The sequence below is a fragment of the Impatiens glandulifera genome, chromosome 1 (genome assembly GCF_907164915.1).
Source record: "Impatiens glandulifera chromosome 1, dImpGla2.1, whole genome shotgun sequence".
Lineage (NCBI taxonomy): Eukaryota > Viridiplantae > Streptophyta > Magnoliopsida > Ericales > Balsaminaceae > Impatiens > Impatiens glandulifera.
Genome location: NC_061862.1, coordinates 55,807,217 through 55,823,403, shown reverse-complemented (window position 1 = coordinate 55,823,403; position 16,187 = coordinate 55,807,217). Strand labels below are relative to the sequence as shown.

Below are 16,187 nucleotides of genomic sequence, written 5' to 3'. Positions count from 1 at the left end.
GAAGAGGTATTTGATTTCTCTTCTGATGAGTTCACTAAAGAAGATTTGATTTCTACACTCAACGAAATGGTCGCTGAGTTCAGAAACATATCTGCCTATATACCGACTCCGGTAGAACATAAAATCGTAGAGTCAAGTGTAGATTTGGTATTGGATATAAACAAAACAAATCAAACGAACCAAATCAACCTAACGGGATGAAACTCACAAAAGACAATCTTCCATTTATAAGATTTGTCAAGAGCTCTTCAACCAACAATGAGGCAGAAACTGTCATAAAATCGGAACTAAAATATGTAAACCCAACTGAATCAGAAAAATGGCTTCATCCTAAGAGAAGGAAAGCCAACCGGACAGAAAATAAACAAAATAAAATAAGTAAATCTCGGTTTTCAAAACATTCATCACCACGATATAAGGCATTCTTGAGCAAGGATCAAGAAGTTAAGCCGAATACTATAAGAACAGATACCGGGAAAGTGATCCGACTTATTCAAGTCTGGATCCCAAAGGGACTAATCAACCATGGACCCAACTGAATGTGGGTACTAAAAGGGTGTAAATATATCTTTTTTACAGGTTAGGAGAAGCAACCAGCTAAAGAACTCGGAATGGTATCTGGACAGTGGATGCTTAATACACATGACCGACAACGATAAGCTGCTAGCAGACATCACATATGAAACCGGAGCGGTTATCACATTTGGTGACAACTCGAAAGGTAGAACCGTGGGCAAAGGTAAGATTGTCCATGGTAACCTGTCCATAAATAATGTATTACTGGTAGAAAACTTGCATTTTAACTTGTTAAGCATCAGTCAAATGTGCGATGTAGGATATAAAGTTGAGTTTCATAAGAATGCATGCTTAGTTAAGAATCATCAAAATGACATTCTTCTAACCGGTAACCGAATGGGAAATATATACAAAGTTGATTGGAAAACTGATTTTGAAAAACCTATATGCATGATAGCTGGAAATGATCCGAACTGGCTCTAGCATAAACGGCTAAACCATTTAAACTTCAAAACAATAAACTTCATATGTTCTAGGGAATTAGTTCACGGTTTTCCAAATGTTAAATTTTCAAAAGATAAAGTGTGTGTTGCATGTCAAATGGGTAAACAAATAAAGTCATCTTTTAAAAGTAAAGGAAATTATCAATCTTAACGGTGCTTAGAACTCTTGCATATGGATCTGTTTGGTCCGGTTAGAGTAACCAGTTTATGAGGCATGCAATATACCATGGTAGTTATTGATGATTATTCTAAATTTACTTATGTAATATTTTTAGCTTCTAAAAGTCAAGCAACTCCAAACCTGATCAAACTGATTTTGAGAATACAAAATCTATTCGGGTAAACAAAATCAGAAGTGATAGAGGAACTGAGTTTATAAACAGCAGATTAACTACCTTTCTTGATGATTCCGGTATTAGACACGAGTTGTCTATTGCTAGAACTCCTCAACAAAACGGCCTGGCTGAGAGAAGAAACCGAACTCTCAAGGAAGCCGCAAGGTCAATGATAGCCGATTCGGGTATTGCTCAAAAATTTTGGGCCGAGGCTATCAACACCGCATGCTATACTCAAAACCGATCTTTAGTAACTAAACGTTTTTCCAAAACTCCTTTTGAGATATACTATAATTGAATTCCAAACATACGATATTTTCGAATTTTTGGTAGTAAATGTTTTGTTCACAACAACAACAAAAATTATTTGACCGTTTTTTATGCTAAATCCGATGAAGGAATAATGTTGGGATATTCGGTTGTAATTAAAGCATATAGGATATATAACACTAGGACTTTAACAGTTGAAGAAACATCCCACGTTGTTTTTGATGAATCGGTTGAACGAAACACTGCATTACCCTTCGACCTTCACAACAGAATGGAAAACTTTAATATCTATTCTGATGATAAAGATGAGGTTCCGGTTTTTAGACGTTTTGTCAATGATCAAGAGGTTGACGCTGAACCTCAGCCTGTTCAAGCTGCTTTACCGTAGAAAGTTGACTCTTCAGTTTCAACTGAAGAAATCAGTCGGTCTGACTATGCTCAGCCTACCGATCAGTCTAACCTTGATCAGTCAACCGAAAGCTTGATAGACACGTCTCGGATAAATCTCAGAATGAACAAAAATCATCCTCTTGAACTAGTAATAGGTAACATATCCTCACTCGTCCGAACTAGGCAACAAAATTTGGAACACTATGAAAACTCAGCTTTTATATCACAAATTGAGCCGAAAAAGGTGGATGAAGCATTGTCAGATCCCGACTGGATCCTAGCAATGCAAGAGGAATTAAACGAGTTTGAGAGAAATAAAGTCTGGTACCTAGTCCCTAGACCGAAAAATAAACCGGTTATAGGAACACGATGGGTATTCAGAAATAAACTTAATGAAGACGGTTTAGTGACGATGAACAAAGCCCAGTTAGTGGCTCAAGGCTATAAATAGGAAGAAGGCGTTGATTTTGAAGAATCATTTGCCCCTGTAGCTAGACTTGAGGCCATTAGAATATTTTTAGCATATGCAGCTTTCAAAAATTTCAAAGTTTTTCAAATGGATGTTAAAAGCGGTTTTCTAAACGGTAAAGTAAACGAAGAGGTGTATGTTAATCAACCTCCAGGTTTCAAAAATTCAGAACACGAAAATCATGTTTACCGGCTAAACAAAGCCCTTTACGGCTTGAAACGGGCTCCAAGAGCCTGGTATGACACGTTAACACAATTCTTGTTTAACCACAAGTTTACAATAGGTTCAGTCGATAAAACTCTTTTCAAATTTAAGAAAAAAGAACACATATTACTTGTTCAAATATATGCTGATGATATTATCTTTGGATCAACCGATCCTAAATTGTGTGATAAATTCTCGAAAATGATGACTGATAAATTTCAAATGAGTATGATGGGAGAACTGAGTTTCTTTCTAGGACTTCAGGTTAAGCAGATCAAGATCGGAACGTTCATAAGCTAGCCGAAATACACAACCGAACTACTGAAGAAGTTTGGAATGGATACATGCGCTGAGGCGGCTACACCAATGAGCTCTTCCGTAAAGCTAGACAAAGATGTGGATGGTCAAGCCGTTGACATCACAACATGTCGGGGAATAATTGGATCCTTGCTCTACCTAACAGCTAGTCGACCGTACATCTTGTTTGTTGTTTGAGTATGCGGGAGATTTCAAGCAAATCCAAAGCAATCACATTATACAGCGGCTAAAAGAATATTGAAATATCTGAACGGAACTCAAGATGTGGGACTTTGGTATCCAAAAGATTCAAGCTTCAACCTCATAAGTTACTCAGACGCGGATTACGCAGAATGCAAAATCGATAGAAAGAGTACAAGTGGAACTTGCCAATTCCTGGGTGACTGGCTAGTTACATGGAGCAACAAGAAACAAACCTCAGTTGCAACGTCAACCGCAGAGGCAGAGTATCTAGCAGCCGGAAGCTGTTGTGCACAAATCCTCTAGATCCAACAGCAACTAAGGGATTTTGGTGTAATAGCTGAAGAATCACCAATATTATGTGACAACACCAGCGCGATAACGATTACATACAATCCGGTGTTGCACTCAAGAACGAAGCACATTGACATAAGACACCATTTCATCCGGGAGCATGTTCAAGAGAAGCACATCCGGCTGGAATATGTCTCAACCGAGCAACAAGTAGCTGATATCTTCACCAAACCACTACAGGAAGCTAAGTTTTCTCATTTCAGAAACATTTTAGGACTTACTGATATCAAGCAACTTATACCATGATCATACATGCATACTGTCTACAAACATTATCATGAAAAACCGGGATATGTGTTCAGGGAGAAGCTCTCGCTTCTCAAACCATATTCAAATGGGCCATTAAATATTCAAGGATGCTAACCGGGAGAAAGTCTCCGGTTATGCCTGATTACTTCATGATATCAAATCACATGTATACTTACTACGCGGTTGAAATGACCTGGCAAAAGTGGATAAACTTAATCCAAAGCTGAACAAATGTTGATGCGAGTCAACATTTCTTCACACCGGAATAAAATATCCAACTAAACCCGGTCACGGAAAACCGATTAGTATGAATGCATCCTAGTTTAGATAAATTGAACTTTTCGGTTAATCTGGGATAACTAACCGTGTTTTCATGCATACCTTGAGAAATGAAGTCTGTAATTCATAAAATAGTTTACCTCAATCGAGATGACGACATGTGTCCATCATCAAGAGAGGGAGACTAACATCTTGTCAATAGATTTATTGTCATCATGAATATCTTATTAATGATTAACTTTGCATTGGAAATAAACATTATACACTTCAACAAGTTAAAGCCTATTAACTAATTGATGACATCACTAAGCATGCTTAGCCTATTGATCTAGTCGAACCCCTGGCTATATAAACCACCCTTTAATCCTCACAACACTTCACAAAATTCACTATTCACAAAACTTTCTTGAGCTAAAACTATCTCAAGATTATGAACTCCGACCCACTCGCAAAGAAAATCATGTTGGCCGATTTCAACTCTATTTATCAATACGAAGACCATGAAGTCAAAGAAATGTTCTTAGTTGTTGAAAGAAGCGGACTAAGAGGATTTTTGGAGAACATATTCATTCTCGACTACTTGATAGTCGATGAGTTCTTTGAAACTGCAAAAGAGGTGCATCGAGACATAATCGTTGCACGAGTCTATGGTCAGTCCTTCCTATTCAGCGAGACGGATTTTGCTGAATACCGCGGTTTACCCACTAAAGGGGTAACCGATCTTACTTACTCTCCGGTGACCATTGAGGAAATGTGTCATCGGTTCTCCAACTCCGACATCCCGGTTAGACCCTGGGGTGCTAAAAGCCAACTCTCTCACAAGTACCAGCTTCTATGTGAGATTCTGGGAAAGTCAGTTCTGGGTAGAGAGAAAAGCTACTACTACACACAAAGGCTCTTCGAGATGATGATTGCCGTTACGGTTGGGACACCGGTAAACTGGTCCTAGATCATCTTCAGCAACCTGAAGAAGATGATTCTCTCAAACAAAACCGGTTATGCTCCTCAGCTAAGCGGTTTCTGTGCTAGTCTGGATATCCACTCCGGACCATTCGTCACTCTCCATCCGAAGCATGTTCTCACGAAGGAGAGAATTCAAGAACTGATCGACCGATGGGAAGCAGCAAAGGCCAAGAGGAATCAAGTTGCCGGTTCATCAAATGTTTAAACCTTCTTCATCTCTCTTCCCATTCTCCAAACCGGTAATTTTGTTGTACTACCGGTTTGGTACTCTTCATTAATGAAAATAATTTCTTTCCTTTTCGATCAAAACAAAGAAATCCTAAAAATATAACCAACATTAAATGCGCCGTATCAAACCAAATCAAATCAGTCTTGAAAACTGAAATATTCGCTTTCCAAGAAGCATGCTTGATCCGATTAGACCAGACATAAACGGTCTGATTTTTCAAATATTCTCATTAAATGCAACCAACCGCCCATGCTATAAAAGAGGCTTCATCCTTCTTCATCAAAACACACTTCAGATATTCCTCTCTCTCTAAGTTTCAAGATTCCCCTCTTCGATCTTCACTCTTATTCTCTTCCAAAATGAATGCCGAGTTGAGAAACACAATCATTGTCAACTTCCGTGAAATGTTGAACGCCCGGTTTCTAGAAACCATTTTCGCATCGATCGTAGAATCGGGACTTCAAGGTTTTCTTGAAGAATCGGACACCATCCTTGAAGAGGAGGTGTTTGAGTTCTTCAACAACGGGCACATCCTTGATGATGGTAGCATAAGGACCATCATTGACGGGAGATTTCTTCGGATCACCGAAGAACATTTTGCTCATTTCTTCAACCTTCTAACCGAAGGATTTTCCGACTTCCCAACGCCATACTTTCCGGCTAAGGAAGACTACGGCTTCATCTTTTCCTACTCCATCCATCCGGTCGATGACCACGGAGAGAATGATGATCTTGCTCCTCAATACCAAGTTTTTCATGACTTGGTTCAGTGGTCTATCATGGGCCGAATGCCCAACCAGAACTATAACCGGGAGGCTTTCGACATCATGATAGCCATCGTCCGCAAATCGCCCATAAATTGGGCTACCTACCTCTTCAACAACTTGAAGAAGTTTATTTCTTCTCCAAGGGGAAGGATCGGCTTCGCTCCCCAAATTAGCCGATACTTAGAGGTTCATCGATGCAACCTCGGGCCCGGTGTTCCTGTCGGACCATTTTATAAATGAAGCCAAAGCATAAGGAGATTAAATGGTTTTCTAGTCATGGTTTGAATAAACAAAAGATTTCATGTTAATCGAAGCTTCCAGTTAACAAAATTTCCTGTAAATCAAAAATCTCAAACAATGTTTGAAAAAGTTCAAAATTTACCACCCACGGTTTTACCGCACAAAATTACCGCCCATAGTATCCTCCGCATTTACCGCCTAAAGTTACTGTAGTAACTTTTGGAGGGAAATTTGGCGCCAAAACTCAAAACCAAGTGACGGTTCAAATTCTAACCGTTCAAAAACGCTCCCTATATAAGTCCAAAACAGTTTCTAGATAAGGCTCTAGATAAGGCACCATTTCAATACATGTTGCAGGTCGATTTCAGCGATATCGACGAACACACTGCGGAAGAATACAAGGTCGTGCTGCAATCGTTAAGAGATTCTAGATTAGAGACATATCTTTCTGGTCCGTTTGTCGTGCATCCGACAAAAGTTGTAGAGTTCTTGGCGACGGAAACTCTAACGAAGAGGACGGTCTCCGCCACTGTGAACGGCAAGACAGTTAATATCACGGAGGAAATATTTTCAAAAGCGCTCGGTTTTCCAAATATCGGGCTGGACTTCAAATCAAGCCTGACAGATGCAGAATCGAATGCTATCCGGTTGGCCATCTCAAGTGATGACAAGGATCTGGTAACTCACTCCAGCCGGAAAAACAAACTCAAGCCGGAGTTCAGATGGCTGCTGAATATAATTTCAAGATCACTTCAGGGTAGAGGAGGCAACTTCGATAACCTGACCAAGATGAAATTGAAGATGTTGATGGAGATTGTCCGCGGTGACAAGATCGACTGGGGAACCGTTCTATTCGAACAGTTCTGCGAGATGGTGGTAAAGAAGGACAGACGGGTTCAGGCTTACGCCATGCAGATAAGGAAGATCCTACATTTCCTTCATGTTGAACTTGGTGAAGGTGAACCGCTCTCATCCAGTAATCTTCTCAACTTTGAGCCAATGAGCAAGAAAACTGCCAAAGCGGCTAAGCCGAAGTCATCCAGAACCAAATCATCAAAAGGAACCAGCTCGTCTGCACCGGCTGGTGAAAGTTCAAAACAAGCCGATCTTAAGGTAAAGGCGGTTCAAGCCGAAGCCCTGCAGAAGAAGGGACGAAAGAAGAAGTCGGCGAAGAAAAGCACTCAGAAACCAGCAGATTCTAGGAAAACGATATCCTCGGACAACTCACCAAAGAGAACCGCAGATGTCTTCCAAACGATCCCAATCAACACAGTTCATCCAAACCCAGCCGAATCCCCATCATCAAGGCAAACCGAACCCTCGGGGAGCCAAGAAACTCAGTCAAAGTCGAAAGAAATTTTGACTAAAGAGGTTAGTGTTCATTTTGAAAACTCCAAGTCCCCGAACAAAAACCTCGATGAAATAATGGCCGACATAGGTTTAAGAACCTTAGAGGTCATAGTGGACGTGGTCCAAAACATTGTTCATGAAACTGAAGACGACGTGACAAGTCTTCTCAAGCCAACTGATCGGGTTGAGGTAACCGGTTAGAGTGAAATCCATCCGGTCGAAGAAACGGCCAAAACAGAAAACGTTACCCCTCCGGCTCAAGAGGGAAACCAAGAAGAAAAAGAACCATCTGGTTCGGCTGGGGGCAAACCCATCCCAACCGAATCCACTATCCAACCGACTAAAGACGGGCCAACGAATCCAACAATCACACCTGAAGGTCCATCTCAGGTTAACAAGGGAAAGGAAATTATGCGTGAGGACTCTCTGGTGCAAGGAGACAATGAAATCCAAACCGGACCACAAACTAAAATCATATCCGAAGCCAAGGTTCCCATCTCAGCAGAGGAAGAGGAGGAAATGTTCTAGAAATTCATCACGGATATGAACAAAGAAGCTGAAGAGATGGCTTCACCGTACCATTTATGGTTCAAGTTACGTTGTGAAACGAGACTTTCAGACATGATCCCCGATCTTAGCGGTAACAAGCACTGGGAGAAACTTTTGGATTTAGAAGAAGAGGCTCTAAAGTTAACGGGTACCGACGTAATACAAGCCGCATTCTCCAAAACTATGGCGATACAAGAGTACGCCAGGTTGCATGCAGTAGAAGATGCCATGAAGGAGGCAGAAGGGACAGAACTAACTCCAATGGAGTCAAGAATGCTTGAGCGGTTTCATGCGGTGCGGAATAATCTCATTCAAAATGTTGACCGGCTCGAAGCAGAATGGAGAGACGTGTGCAATAATGTTTTAACTCATGCCGATCTTTTTCAAAGAAAACCCTTCTTTGTTATTGGAGAGTCTTCTAAGACGGCAGAAAACCGGAGCAATGCCCCTCCACAAACTGATCAGGCTCAAGGACTTGAGAAAATAAAGGGAGTGGTTGTTGACATCATTATCTCTTGTCTCCACAAGTACATCATTGCTACAGATGAGAAGATTGCAACCGTCCAAACAAATCTGACTGAAACCGTCCGGGCATCAATTCATTCTGAGATTGAAGAAACGGTTCAAACATCAATCAAGTCAATAGTCGCCGAATCTGTTAAAACCGCAACCGCTCCTCTACTTGAAATGATGTAGGCTATGACATCTCAGATTGAGGAGCTGTCTAAACTGCAAGCTGATAAGGCTCAAGAGCAGATTCATGCTGATGCCGAAACAGCCAGAAGACTTCAAGACGAAGACGAGGAGAGGGAACGGTTAAGAAAGAAAATCGAAGACAAAGATCGTGAGCTGGCTAAGCAATACAATGATGAAGAAAAGGCCACTCAACCTGAACCCATACCGGCTCAAGCCTCGAACTCTATGAAAACGAGGAACAAGAACAAACGAAAGGCGGTTGCGGCTGTGATAAAGCTGGCGGAACGAAGCGGTCTAGAATAGATTCAACCGGTCAGACAATTCGAGGAACCTCTTGATGAAGAAGAAGAAGAGGATATTACACGACTCAACCGGCGAAAGAAGAAAGTTGTTGAAGCTTCAACCGCATGTCCGAGTTCTGGTCCGATAGTTGCACAACCATCTCGTCCATCCAGACCAGTAAGCGGCGGTTTCGGGTTCAACAAACGAACTCCCGGCATCTCAAGTGTGTTTGTCGGTTGGCGAATTGACGCTGAAAGAAGGGAACGGGAATGGAAGGCGAGAGAGGAGGAAGAAAGGAAGAAGAAAGAGAAAGAAAAGGGGGATCATCCAATCCTTAGCTCATCTTCTCTTTTATGAACATTTTAATTATACTACTTACTGATTGTTTTAATTCAGAACTCAGTTTATTCCGTTAACTTTTTAAAGCACTAACTTCACTACACATATTTTGAAAAATCAACTTGTTTTGAAATTTTTCTTAAGAAAAACATCAAAAAGGGAGAAATTGCTAAACACATTTTTCAAACCGGTCATACACTACAAGTTTTGAATATTTATTCTAAATAATCAAAAAGGGAGAAATTGATAGAAAAATTAAGTAAGTTAATTTTAGAACCGGTCGTAGATTACGATTTTTGAATAATTATTCTAAATAATCAAAAAGGGAGAAATTAATAAAAAAATTAAGTAAGTTAATTTTCAAACCGGCCGTACATTACGATTTTTGAATATTTATTCTAAATAATCAAAAAGGGAGAAATTGATATAAAATTAAGTAAGTTAATTTTGGAATCGGCCGTAAATTACGATTTTTGAATATTTATTCTAAATAATCAAAAAGGGAGAAATTGATAGAAAAATTAAGTAAAGTTAAATTTTGAAATCGGCCAGAAAACTAAGCTACTATTAAATCTTATGTGCAGGAACAGATCGACTCGTATAAACCGGCTGGAACTGCATAAACCGGCTGAGGAACATATAAAAGCAATCCGGCTCCTGATGATCAATTCATGATCAAGAGAAACCGGTCTCAACGTATTCAACATTCCCAACAGAACGGCCAACAAAGAAAAGCTTACATTCCAAGCCGGATTATACTATGAAAGAGTCAACCGGAAACTACGAACTATAGAGATGACGTATTGTGACGAAATAGACGTGTCTTGGGAAAATAAAAGATGATAAGATCCGGATCAGAAGCATGCGATAAAAACAATGATGAATTGCTGATCCGAAGATCCGACTGAGACAGTCTAAAGGTGCATGCCTGACACGTGTCCAAATCTGCAAACTGGCTACGTCATTTATACCTGAGAGGCATCTGCATGCTTGCCAAGTGTCAGGAAGTTGAAACGTGCAAGCAACCTCTCTGAACCGGCATGACTTTGAACTGACCAATCCCACGGTGAGAGAAGAAAGTGACCGTTGGATTGCTCTTCACTATAAAAGGAAGACGAAGCAACCTCATTAATGAAAGTCACGAACATCTTAAGAGAGAGAAAGAAATCTTACGCGCGATCCAAACTTTGTTATTTCATTTTACCGAAAGCTTTATTGTGCTATATTATTGTATTACATCAAGAGTGAGTTGGTGTAACCGGCGAGTAGCGAGTTAGGCTCGACCGGCAGTGTAATTGAGAGTTACCTTGAAAGTTAGTGGAGATCCTTCTCATAACTCGAGAGGAAGGGGTGACGTAGGAGGGTTTGCTCCGAACATCCATAAAAAATATTGTCTCGTGTCATTTCTTTTATTTCCGGCTTACTCACTCAAAAACCGAACTATTACCAACCTAAACATAACAAACCGGTCCACATATTCCATCTAACCGATTTCTTGTTAATCTCATTAAAACTAAGTCGCATAAGTTGCTTCAGACTGAAATAAACATTTCCGCCCTTGAACCCGGTTCAAGAGTCTGTGACAGTTTGCGTAGTGCTGAGAGCGGTTGTAGTCTCTAACCGGACTATTACCAAATTGTGTGTTGTTGTAAGCGGCTACCCTTCCAAAACCGGAAACACCTCGGTCCTCCAAGGGCGTCCCCGATCCTAACAATGTATATTAGAACTTAAAACATTAGAGATTTCTAAAGAATCATTTTAACGCCTAAAAAATATGATCTAAAACAAAACGAGCACAGTTAAAATTTGAGTTAAGACACGAGCACACAATTATTTATTAATGCTATTTTTTATGTGTACCTAATTTAATGATTTTGAATTTAATACTTATATAAATTGTTTTCATTTTAATAATGATAAAATATTTTTAATATTTATATAACTATACTTTAATTCTTTGTTGATGAATATGGTTGTAATATTTTAAACATTATAAATTTAATCTAAAATCACTTATATTAAACTAAGTTCTTTATGAATTAGGTGGGGAGTGATTTTGGTCTAAAAGATATATAAGTAATTGGTTTTAACATTATCTTAATAGTATAATCAATTTTTCAGTAATTTTGAATTCCTTTCAATATTTAAATTTAAAATATTGTTTATTAATATCATTTATAGATAATTAAAAAAATTAAGAATCTCAAATTAAAAATCTTAGTTTTAAAAAAATATATATCATTTACAATAATTATTTCTTACAAATAATTGTTTTTTTTCTTCTTAAAGTTAATTAAACTCTTTGTTAACATTTGAGACACCTAAAATAAATATACCTAAAATAAATATGACAAAAGACATATGATGTAGACTAAGTAATTGACGAGTCAATATTCAAAAATTGATCAAAATACAACCATGTTAGTTAAGTTTTCTATTTGCTGCCATTACAGTTTTCCATTTTGGTTGGGTAATTTTAATTATAAAAATTAATTGTTTATCCCGACTAACTATTTATAAAAAATGAAGATGTAAAATTAATTTCACAAGAACTTGAAAAATTAAAAAGAAAAAAAGTTAGGAGTGAACTGAAATTAAATTTATAATAATAAAACAATATTACATCACAATAATCATAATTCATGCAATACCATAAAATAATTCTTGATTAATTAATCAAAATAATTATTAATTAAAATGATTATTATAAACTATAAAGTCATTAACCAAAAATACATTAATGAATATTAAATTATCCAAAATTAAAATGTTACTAAATATCTAATATTGTCCTTAGTCAATAAGTAAGATTTATATTAAGTTTTGTTTAGAGGTGTTGTAATGATCTAAATTTTAAGACTACATGTAATCAAATAAATTTTAAATAAACAAAAAATACTTGTTAGTTCAAATAAGTGAGATATGAAACTTTTTCTAAACATAAAAATATTAAAACTCCAAATTTGCCTTATTAACTACAGTATCTCACAAATTTGAAAAACTAAGAATGAAAAATATTTTAATAATAAAATAACACTTAAAAAAACATTAAGAAAAGTGTTAATTAAGAAAAGTTTTAATTATTCTAAACTCTCCCAGAAAAAATGATAATGATAAACTTAGTTATTATCTGCGGAATTATTAAATATATTATAAATATGACGATATCCTAATATTTTATTTATTTTTTATTTAATTCATTATTTGCATTTCTGATAGGATCGGTGACACCAATATAGATCGAGACACATCTCCAAACTTAGTTACGATGATGAGGAATGAAGAATCTTTGTGGAGTAAGCCAGATCTGAAATATCCGGATTGTGAATGTGTTCCACAAAAAAAATGTTTTTAGACGAATAGATTCTCTTTTGAGAGAATAAAGATAGTTCTTTATTTCAGAAAAGAAAACTTAATTATAAAATACAGTCCTTTATCTACTAGAAATACAACAAGTAAATTCTAATTTATGTAGATAAATATTGGAGCTACTTCTACAATGGTACTATGTGGCTTTTGCAGTTCATCATCTGATACCTATACTCACGCAGCTTCAAACTTGGTTGCTTCTAGTAATCTTGAGCAGACCATTCAACAAATAATTGATATGGGGGTGACAACTGGGATAAGGAAACTGTCACTCGAGCTCTTCGAGCTGCTTACAACAATCCTAAGCGAGCTGTAGATTACTTATATTCAGTATTCCCTTGAACTTGTTAATTTTAGTTTATTTTGGCATGTGAGATATTGATATATCTATTAACATTGTAGGGAATTCCAGAAACAACAGAAGTTGCAGTACCTATGCCTCACTTTCCTACAAGTCAGGTTACCTTGGAAGGGACTGGAATGGGCACAGTTTCTAAAGCTTCTTCTCCACTGAACTTGTTTCTGCAGGTAGCATTCTCAGTTTCTTCCTTTGTCCTCTATATATTTTTTCTGTTTATTGCATGGTTAAGAGGTACAGGAAGCAGTTTCTGGCGGTGGCAACGATGGACTTGGTTCTCTTGTTTTTCTCAGAAGCAACCAACAAGTTTTGATTAAACTTCATTCATCTCATTTGGAAACTTATATTTGTCGCGATTACATTGGAAAATCGACAAAGTTAGAACTGAAAGTTATATTTTTCTTTTGGTATAAGATTTGTTATGCATCATGATTATTTTGGATCAACCAAATTATAGTGGGATTTTTATTGCTTCTTTTGATATATAAATAATAAATCATTTTCTAGATCATGATCCAAATAATAGTGATTTGTTTGCCTCATTTGATATAGAGATTTTTTTCTTGCTCATGATAAGATCATGATCAAATTATATTTTAGATCATTTTGATTTTTGGATGCATAACCCAAAATAGAAATTGTACTGGTAATTGGTAGCCTTGGTCAAAGCTCCGAGTACCCAGATTGACTACTTTCAGTCATCTAATGAGACTTTAAAAACTTATAAAAATGAAAATCATTTAAGTAGGGTCCCTGCTGTGATGCTGGCACAATTTATTTTTAATGGGTTCTTTGTGAATTTGGCTTTCAGTTCCAAGCATTACGCACTATGGTTCAATCAAATCCACAAATTTTACAGGTGTGTTTTTGATAATCTGTTTTGCAAAAATGCTTATTTGGGTGGGTTTTTGGGTTACTAGATCATATCTTCTTTCTATTTGCAGCCCATGCTTCAGGAGCTTGGGAAGCATCACACAGAGTTTCTTCAACTGCTTAATGAGCCTAGTGACGTTTCTGAAGGGTCAGTATATTATGACTAACACTACAATTGAATTTGATATGTGCATTCCTTTTTGTAGCTTACTGCAAATGATCAATAGGGGGTGATCTCATAGTTTTTTATGTGTCTGGATTTGGATATAAATCTGGATCCAGATGAGAAATATACAATAATTTTTAAACTAAGATCTATTTTCAAACGATGACACCTTTTGGAGAATCCTATTTGGAATCTTTTATGGTTATTTATGTTTCTATTGCTAATGGTTACTAAATTCTTAGGGATATGTTTGACCATGCTGATCAAGAAATGCCTCGTTCTATCAGTGTCACACCAACAGAGCAAGAAGCAATTGCACGTGTATGGATAATTTATTTTCTCTTTAATATCTTGATTCATTTTTTTCACAAATTTGTCGTGTTGTACTATTGAGGTGGTCTCCATTTGCAGCTTGAGGCAATGGGATTTGACAGAGCCGTTGTAATTGAGGCATTCCTTGCCTGTGATCGTAATGAGGAATTGGCTGTTAACTATTTGTTAGAGAAAACGGAAGACCACGAGGATTGAATGGTAAATCATTTTCATGAATTCTCTAGACTCACATGTTTTCTCACCAATTTTTAAATAAACTAATTAAGGTATATGCTAAAGGAAAAAATGGACTCATTTCTTTTTTGACCTTATGAATGCTTGAAGTCTTGAACAACTGCTTTGTAAATATGTTGCCATATTCGAAGTAAATTGCTGCACCTATTTGTTCTATGATGGGTACAGACGAGATATAATTTCATTGTATGACAAATCTTGAGATATTCTTTATCATAATAACTGTGTTAACAACTTTAACAATAAATGGATCAGGATTATTTGAGATAATTTGAATGTTTTAAAGTGATTTGCATCTAAGCATTCAAATTGTCTCACGTCTACACTTACATATCTAAACATTCAAGTTTTAGGTTTAAATTTGTTAAACTTGCATGCCATTTATTTGAAATCTAAGTTTTCAAATTATCTCAAGGTTAATAGTTTCACTTGCAGTAAATGTACAAACTTATCTTGGAAATGTTTCATGATTCTGCAACTGACTTTCATAATTCAGTCAGCTAAAACATGAATGCATCATGGATACACAACATACATTTTAAGAGAATCAGATTATAATTATTTGAATTTGGGGTTATATTTGAATTATAAATTTAAATCTTGTTTGATTTAGTAATGTCGTCAGTCAAATAGATCTTTAAATCCACTACAAGTAAGAAAAAAGGAATATATTATTAGGAATGAAACTAAAAATCATGAAAAGATTACAACAATCATATCACATATTTACATTTAAAATTTGTTTGGTTATCAGTTTTGGAGTAGACATTATCAAAGAAAATGAATATATTATCAAAGAATAAGACATCCAGAGGGGAACATCCAATGTTGTTTGGTATTAGATTAAGAACCTTTTATAAACATATTCACTTTATAATCCCACAACAGAAGTGCCAAATATTATTCTCCCATCCCAAACATTTGGTGAAGAAATTTCTTCCAAAAAGAGAAAAAGAAGTTGAATGGAGAATTAACACCTTGCGGCGCAAACAACACTTACGCAAACTGTGCACTTTGCATCGACGCAAAGTACAATTTGCCAATGTAATATACATATTCAGTCACATTCAGAATTCAGCCAATTAATTTGCGTCCCACGAAGAATGCAATTTGCGTGGGGACGTAATATACAGAAAGATTCTCACACATTCAGTCAGAATAATAACCATTCAAACCATTCAGAAAAATATTCACCTAAAACCCTAAAACTTATCATACTCGCATGCAAGTCGCATGCAAGTAGGGAAAAAATAAAAACTCACATAGATATGCAAGCGGTGAATGTTGATGCAAGGAAGCGTCCGTCGTTGCTTGGCGATCGTTAGGGAATGATGGAGGTTAGTAGCGGGGGAGAGAAGCGGGGAAGCGTCCG

The 16,187-nt window shown here is 37.0% G+C and overlaps 1 pseudogene; it reads left to right on the top strand.

The window, feature by feature from the left end:
• Positions 1-12,981: 12,981 nt before the first annotated feature.
• Positions 12,982-14,776, top strand: LOC124928615 (annotated as a pseudogene).
• Positions 14,777-16,187: the final 1,411 nt, after the last annotated feature.